The sequence below is a fragment of the Mytilus californianus genome, unplaced genomic scaffold (assembly GCF_021869535.1).
Source record: "Mytilus californianus isolate M0D057914Y unplaced genomic scaffold, xbMytCali1.0.p SCAF_6, whole genome shotgun sequence".
Lineage (NCBI taxonomy): Eukaryota > Metazoa > Mollusca > Bivalvia > Mytilida > Mytilidae > Mytilus > Mytilus californianus.
Window position 1 is genome coordinate 41,983,836 of NW_026262712.1, and position 8,756 is coordinate 41,992,591.

Below are 8,756 nucleotides of genomic sequence, written 5' to 3' on the forward strand. Positions count from 1 at the left end.
CACCAATGGGTCTTCAACGCAGCGAGAAAATCCCGCACCCGGGGGTGGTCCTCAGCTGGCCCCAAAATAAAATTGTGTACTAGTTTAGTGAAAATGGACGTCACACTAAACTCCAAAATATATAAATGAACTAAAATTAAAAAAACTAACAAGACTAACAAAGGCCAGAGGCTCCTGACTTGGGACAGGCGCAAAAATGCGGCGGGGTAAAATGTCTTTTTTATGAGGTCTCAATCCTCCCCCTATACCTCTAGCCAATGTAGAATAAAGGAACACATAGCAATACGCACAGTAAAACTCAGTTTTAAAGAAGTCCGAGTCCGATGTCAGAATAGGTAACAAAAGAAACTAAGCAAAATGACAATGATACATAAATTAACAAAGGACTACTAGCAGTTACTGACATGCCAGCTACAGACCTCAATTAAACTGATTGAAAGATTATGTCTTCATCATATGAAAATCAAGTAAAATCCCTCCCGTTTTGGGTTTAGTATCATACCATCATAAAATATATGTGAAGAACATAACCCGTATCATGCCAACAACTGGTTTTAGAATAAATGTGTGTATTTCCAATGCAAAAACGTCCATTTATTTAAATAAATGACACTCTATTGTTTGAAATGTAAAAGGACTACAGAAACGTAAAGTCTCTTCGAAGAGACGACTAGCAACGGACGACGACGAAAAGGTGGAATCTGCGCCGTGTGTGGATCAAAGATATCCCAGTTTTTAAGGTCTACCGGTAAGTGTTTTATGAACAAACTCATTAACCATCTACCCGTAGAAATGCATCTTCCGGGACATCAGTTTACGGGACCTGGAACAAAGTTACATCAACGACTCAATGCATGCAGATGAAACACCTAAATCTTGGTTGAAACCTATCAATCGAGTCGATGAAGCTGCCTATCGTCATAACCTCTGTTATGCTCGACACAAAGATACACCGACACGTAATTCCGTGTGTGATAAAAATATGCTCTTACAATTAGACTACATCCACCATCCAACCATGAGAGAGAAAATGGATCGTGGTATCGTTAAACCTTTCATCGGTACTAAAACACGATTTTGTTTGGGAGATAAAAAAAGTTCTTTGGACAGATTGATTAGCAGAAAAATTACATAAACCCGTTCAAGGTAGATTCAAGAAAAGACGTGTGATAGCTAGAGGTGTGGAGGTGTGTCTCGAGATAACAAAGGATTTAAATTCATACTAAGCATCATCGATGTGCTTTGTAAATACGGATGGCTCACACCTCTCAAAAACAAGAAAGGGTTGACGGTCAAAGATGCCTTTCAAGCGGTCTTCACATCTTTACCACGACTTCCTAAAAAGCTATAGACAGATAAAGGTACCGAATTTTACAACAAAAAGACGAAGGAGTTACTTCGAAAGCACGACATTGAACTGTACTCTACCGAGAATGAAGAACAATCAAGTGTCGTTGAACGTTGGATCCGTACCATGAAAGAAAAAATGTTTAAATACTTTTAGGCTAACTCTACGCGCACCTACATCGATGTGTTGGACGATCTTGTGCATCAGTACAATACGTCTAAACATAGATCTATTAAAATGACTCCTATCGCTGCAAGTCAAAAAGAACACGAAAACAAAGTGTACTGGAATTTGTATGGTAGCCTTTTTCCATTAAAAGAGGGTAAATTTAAAATAGGGGATACAGTTTGAATCACTAAAGAGAAATATGTGTTTGAAAAGGCATACACTCCTAGGTGGACTGAAGAAGTCTTAATGGTTTTAAACACTCAACCTCATACGTATCGTATCAAGGAATTAAATGATGAGGAAATAGAAGGTTTCTTTTACAAGCCCGAACTTCAAAAGACGGATCAAGACATGTACCGCATCCTAAAGGTCTTGCGAATACGAACCAAGGGTGGTGTAAAAGAAGTCTTTGTTCAAGTCCTTTAATTCTTGGATCAAACAATCAGACATGCAATAAGAATGTGTAATCTTTTTGTTCTTGGGACTCAAGAACAAAAAGGTTAACTTTCCCCTTTAAGAATGTTTCTCAAATCGCAGGTATATCCTTAAATCGTTTATATTTTTCTTGTGTTTCTCTCCCATCGCTAACGAACGTTCCACCAATATATCGCTTCTTGACAGGGTAATACTGTGCACGATTAACAAACGTTTTTTCAATGCATTGTTTTTTTGTTGTAAGATAGTTTTTAAACTCATTTACTTTTCCATTGAATTCTTGTTGCAGTCTGGTTTCAAACGTATCCACTTTCTTCTTAAGTTTTTTTTATGGTTACATCATATTCTTTTTCCATTTGTTTGATATCCGTTTTAATTTGCTCACACTCGGATTGTAGTTCTGATTGCCTCGTATTTTATTTCACTTACTGCATGACCTTTTGTTTCGTTGCAGCATCCATACCGAGAATCGCAGATTAAAAGTTGGTGATACGATTGCCGTTCATGTTCAGATCTTCCAGCAAACTATTCCTATTGATGTCGTCATGTCCATACATTTTAAATTTGTCTGTCATTTTATTTATATCATGGTGGTGAAGGTTTAAACAACTTAGGTCTTTACCAGATACCGAACCACTCACAGTTTTCCCAGTAGGATGTTTCAATTGCATGAACATCCTTATACCATCCAAGTCTTCTTTGGTTTGCTCTTCCATCGCCAACATGCGATCCACCAAATCATCGATTTTTTGTTGTGTTGAGGTTTTAATCTTATCCAATTTTTTCTCGAGTTCTAGTTGCTTAGTGATATTAGACTCTAACCATTTTTTCTCGAGTTCTTTAATTGCTGAATCATATCCTATTTCTATCCATTTACACTTGGACTGTAATGCTTCGGTTTTATTATTCACGTCTTTTACTTGTTGCATGACCCATCATTTAGTTGTAGCATCCCCACCGTGACTCGGATGTTTCAAGTTAGTAATACGATTGTCGTTCATGTTTAAGTCTTCCAGCAATTGACTCCTATTGATGTCTCTCTTTCCATAAAATCCAAATTTGTCCGTCATTTATTTATAGCATCCAATGGAAAACACGACGTCATCGAAAGGTTGACCCCCCCCCCCCCCCCCCCCCTTTCAACAATTTCAACACAAACAAACAAAAGCGTCCACAGACCACTGTTCCTCTTATCTGAAGTTCATCGGTGTTGTAGTAGATCTTAAATTTTGAGTAGTTTACCATTTCGTCGGGGGTTGGAAGTCCGTAAGAGTCGAAATACACTTTTTTAGGTGTCGTCTTATACCAAAATGTCCAATGGGTCCCCAGTGCCCTTAAGGTATCGTGGTTTAAAATAACACACTCTTCATGTTGAGGTTGACTGGGTAACGTAACTCGCATAAACACACCTCTAAAATGCGAAATTTTAAGAGACTTAACTGCTTTAATCAACTCACTGTTAGACAGGGGTTTGTTGTGGAGTTGGATGTTGTGTATTTGTATTATTTATTTAACGAGCCTTTTTTGTCTACATGTGTTAAACTATTTTCGTTCTAAACCCAGTGTTTGACTACTACATCTTATAAGGTTTGTGTGATCCGGGCATTGTTATTACTACCAACACACGTCTTTAAGGTATTTTTTTTTTCAATTTTGTAATGTCCATGTGCTAGGGTACTAATGCCATCGGGTAAAATGTACCGTTTGTCATCGTTCGCTGAAAGGCTTCATTGCTAATTTCTTCACTTTACATGTTATGAAGATGAGTACGAATGACATTTATTGTTCTATAACATGCTTGTTGGGTGGTTAAACAAGCTTTGTAATCGTCAAATGTATTGTTACGTTTGATGACTGCCTTTTTCATACCTTTGGCTGTCTTTTTGTCTTCACCATCATTCATTCGATACAAGAACATTTTAGCTCGAAGCCCCACAAACTTTGCCATACACTTACCTTTACATTCATCCTTAAATTTACCAATATTTTTTTGGTTCACACCTGTTGGAATTCAAAAGGATTCTTAGCCTCGTACTCGGATGTGTCAAACATGACTTGTATGTGGGATATCATGTCTTTGTAAAAATCTTCGGTTTGATTTGAGGTTAAACTATCGGTATCAGTTAACAAAGGTCGTGCCTTATCCACATACATGTTTTGTATAAACCCTTAATGAAAGTTATACATTAAAATGTTTTCAGTAAATACGACTCGACGGTCAAAGTTGGGTTTGGCTACTAGTTTGAATGCTTATTTCTCTGTCGTCACTAATTTTACATCTACACGTTAACAAATGTTTTTCATCGTTTTTCCAAACACGGAATTGTTCATCAATTAAAAGAAATTATTTTCGAACTCTGTTTTGGATACCGATCTAAGTTTAGTATTTTTGTTAATTTAAGGCTTAAGCCAACGTGATTGTTTAAGTGTAATGACACGATATATTTTGGTTAAAAGGATACAATTCTGAAAACACTGTTTCAAATTTCTATAATGAAGTACATATTTCTGACGGGAATTTAAATGGGAATTAAATTATCAACGCCATTTATGTTTATACTTTCAGGCCGAACGGGGTAATCGTTATGCCTATCATGAAGCTTTGATGGATACTCTAAATCACATTCAATCATTAACCCCACCTCACTATCATCTTCCTAATGTAAAATGTCTTCAACTTCTTTTGGATCTCCCCATTCAAAGTCACCTGTAGGTAAGGGTTCTGACATAGCCCACCCATATAAATTATTGGCATCTACATACGTTAAGTATGTAGAAGGTTGTGTAGTATCGTGCTGACTCATGTATCTATGGTTCGCCTTCCAATGTCGATGACTTATTTGAGGCACACCTCCTCGAGTGGCCATTTCAAACATCACTAACATATTTACATCGTGAAATAATTCCAGTTTAACTTTACTAATTTTTAAAGCTGCATCATACGCTAATCCTACTGATGTGTAATAATGTAAAGGGTCAAGTCCGTAATATTGTAAACAAATGTCTGTAAAATCTTCACAAATGTCCTCTAATATGTGTAACATCCCCTTCCAAATATAAATTGTGGTAGTCTTGCATAGTTTTACAGGTAAATGTGTAAAAAACATGTTGTGCATGTGCATAGTCATCATCACTAATGTCTTCACCGATCAGTCTGTTGTAAAACGCTTGAGGGGGTGGTTATTCTGCTTCTTCCATTTTTGTAGGACCATCCATGTAATCATAAGGATACATTCCTTTTCTAATCATCAGTTAATAATGGTCACCAAACACTCCTTTACTGCTTTAAATTTGTCTTTGGTTAAATTCTTTGCTAAGGTGTCTAGCGAGCGTTCAGGCATAAACCTACACGAATCAATGAATCGCATTTTCAAGTGAGTACCCTCTAATTTTTTGGAAAAACCAATATACTTCTCAACTGTTTTGGGAATGCAGTCAATCTTACCCTCGGTAAACCACAATTCCTTAACAGACAAGTGGGCGTCATAATCTGTTAAATTGTGAAACACAATAGGAACAAAGGTGGGAAGTTGAAAGTCTAAATTACACTTCTTATGTGCTGCACCACGATACTTCCCTGTTAAGTGATCGTGGTCACACACTTTGTCTGTCCCAATTCATCATCACAAATGTGACATCGTGTACTCGCTTTAAAACATGCATCATCTTCTTTTGTCATCACCATATATTGTTTTGTCTTGGTACATGTCTGCAATGTCCTTCATTTCTTCTTCCATACATTCCACAAACTTTTTAGCAACCTCCTCCCCTTCGATGGTTGTCCTTTTTTAGTCTTCTTATGTATATACTTAACACCGTAATAAAAACCAGAAGGTGTATGTCGTTTATAAGCGTTGGTGTAATGTTTTGATGCATCAGGTTGACAGGAGTCTATGTTGTTTAAATTACATTTGAAATCAGCATTAATAACTGCAGGAACACGCATTTTACATTTAAAGTTTTGACAATAAATACGCTGACCTTCATCTGGCATCTCGATTTTCACTGCATTCTTTGAATTACAATACTCCATGTGTTCATTTAAAATGTCTTGTCTTAAAACGTAGTTTAAACATCTTCGACAAAAAAAAACAGTTCATGACAATGTTTGTTTACCTGAGCACTTAAAAGACGTTACATACTTTTAATACAACAGTAATGTTCTTAAGTAGCACTCGTTAACAATAAAAGATCTACATGTGTTGTGCCTCTTGTAATTTTTCTTCTCCATACTCATCTATTTCTGCACCACCACAAACAAACACATTAGTGTTAAGGTCTGTATTTTGTCTTTCAAATGTGTAAATGGATTCTAATGATACTGGGAAATCAATGCTGTCAAATTTAAGGTCGTTTTCCCATTCGATGTATTGTCTTACTCGATTAGTTTGTTTTTGATCTACTTCTTCATAACGTAACGCTGATAATACTGCCCATTGAAAACATTTGTTGTCTTAATTTCGTATGTTAATAATGGCCTTCTTTTTAACTAGTTTAGATGAAAGAGGTATGTATGAATTCCCCTTAAGTGGTATCAATTTATTTATATGCATTTCTAATTCCTCAATGTGTTTAAATGTCCAACCACTACCTTCATGCATGTATCCTACCATGCTTTATTTTGCTTTTTCCATCATAAATGCAATGTCTAAATCAAGGTCTGTTGTCTTTGTAATAGTCACTACTGTTGATCTAAAATAAGGAGTCACATAAGTGCTGCCATTTGTGGCTGGGTTAGATTTTACAAATTCTACTCGAAGTACTAGTTGCACTTTTAAAGCATTCATTTTTAAAAGTGACTCTGTAATTTAAGTGTTCATTCTGCTTTAACTTGTTTTCAAAAACATATTTAAATAAAAAGGTTTTAAAGGTTTAATCATAACTGTGCGAAACGTACGTTTTAATGCTTGTTTTTTCTATCATATACTTTAAAGGAGGGTTTTACTAAATCTTATAAATCATCCTTTCTTAAACGAGAATACTTATTTTTACCTTGGTGTTTTGCAAGTGTTTTAATAATTCCTCTTTAGTAAACACTTCTTCACGAATAAACTTATGGTTTGTATTTTCTTCAATGAATTTAATTAACATATCTTTGGATTTTCCACTGTATCCACTTAACACCTTATCCTTAGGCAATTGTCGAAGTTGCTCTATAGTCATGTTTACCTGCAACTTTTCATTATATACATCTGTTTTTACAAATCTAGCACAACCACTTTCTCTTGGTATGTGTGTTGTAGATGTTAATCCAGATGGACCAGGCATGTTGTCTGTATTCATTTCTTTATTTACTATTACTAACTTACTTCTGTATGATGTTTTTTTTTCAATTTTCACCACTATTTTTTTAATCTAATCTAGTGTTACCTAGAATAAAAAATGAACTGGTATTCACTCAGTTGTTTAATGTAGTCATTAATTACATTCTAACCAAGTCGTATGAAAAATACTGTCGTTTAGTCTTTTTACGGATTGTAATCTCTTTACTTCTTACAAAGGCACCTTCTCTCTGTTTAAACCACTGCAAGCCCACACCCTTGTCGTGTCCTTTTCCCTAGTTTTCATGGTAAGTATACTACTCTCACTAAACTTGCCATCTACTTCGTTCACTTCTATAATTTGGTAAATAACAACGGTGGGGAGGTCTTTCCATTTTAAAATTTCTTCATTTTGTTCCTGTACCTTGTCTCCAAACGCATTAAAACATATAAATTCATTGTCAAAAGAATAAAATTATTGCGCCACTACATATAACCTTATGGAACCATAACCCACCGTCAGTACTTATTACAACGTAAATTTGAAAAATTGTGTAAATGTTCGCCTTTAGTTCGTATTCAGTTACAACGACGCTGTGAAATGCTTTTTCTTTCTTCACGATACATATGTTGTTGTTCCTGTGGACAAAGCTTCAAACAGTATTGTTTTTTTTTCTGTAAAGCTTATAACTAAGAGTGTCTTGTCATAGAACAAGGTAGAAACAAACGTTCGGTTTATTTCACGTACAACAACTTTACTTGTTATGAGGATGAAATCTTAGCAGAACATAAGTCTTACATGACCTCATTAAATATTCCATTGAGCAACACGTCCGATGACTTACCTTGTTTGTATTGGATGTATACTTTACTCAATTTGTAATACTTTGTCACGTTAGTTCCCATAGAAAGCTGCGGAGTAATTTTTAGCAACCTACACTAAATAAATTCGACTTAAAAAAACAATTTTAACATGATACGTAAGTGTACATAGAAATAAGGTTACTAGTCGATACAATTTATATTGAATGAAATATGTTATAAAACAACACCTTAAAAAAAAAAACAACAATGATCTAGTGTTCAACATACAATTCCCCCCCCCCCCCCCCCCAAAAAAAAAAGAAAACCCGTTTCAAACAGCTTTTTGGGGTTCTCATGTGAATACAGCTTCTGAATAAATGCAAACAACATGTTATAAATTTAATGCGTCCGAAGCGATTTTCTAGCTTCTATTCACACTTGATTAAAGAAGAATAGCAAAAAGTAAACCGGTTCCATGTATACATAATGACTACGAATAGCCGATGTTCTTTTTTTTCTAAATAGTTCAGCCTCACTGGTCTACTGTTAGAAAACCAACAAGCATAAATGCTAAAGGCGGTGACTCCATTTCTTTTGATTTGCAATGTATCCGATTCAGCCAGCCTAAATGTTGAATGGTTCATTAATTGAGAAACATTGAAAGTACGAAAAAACCATGATGATCATAGAATACAAAAAGGTGTCAGTATTGTACTAAAACAGGAGGAACATATCACGGG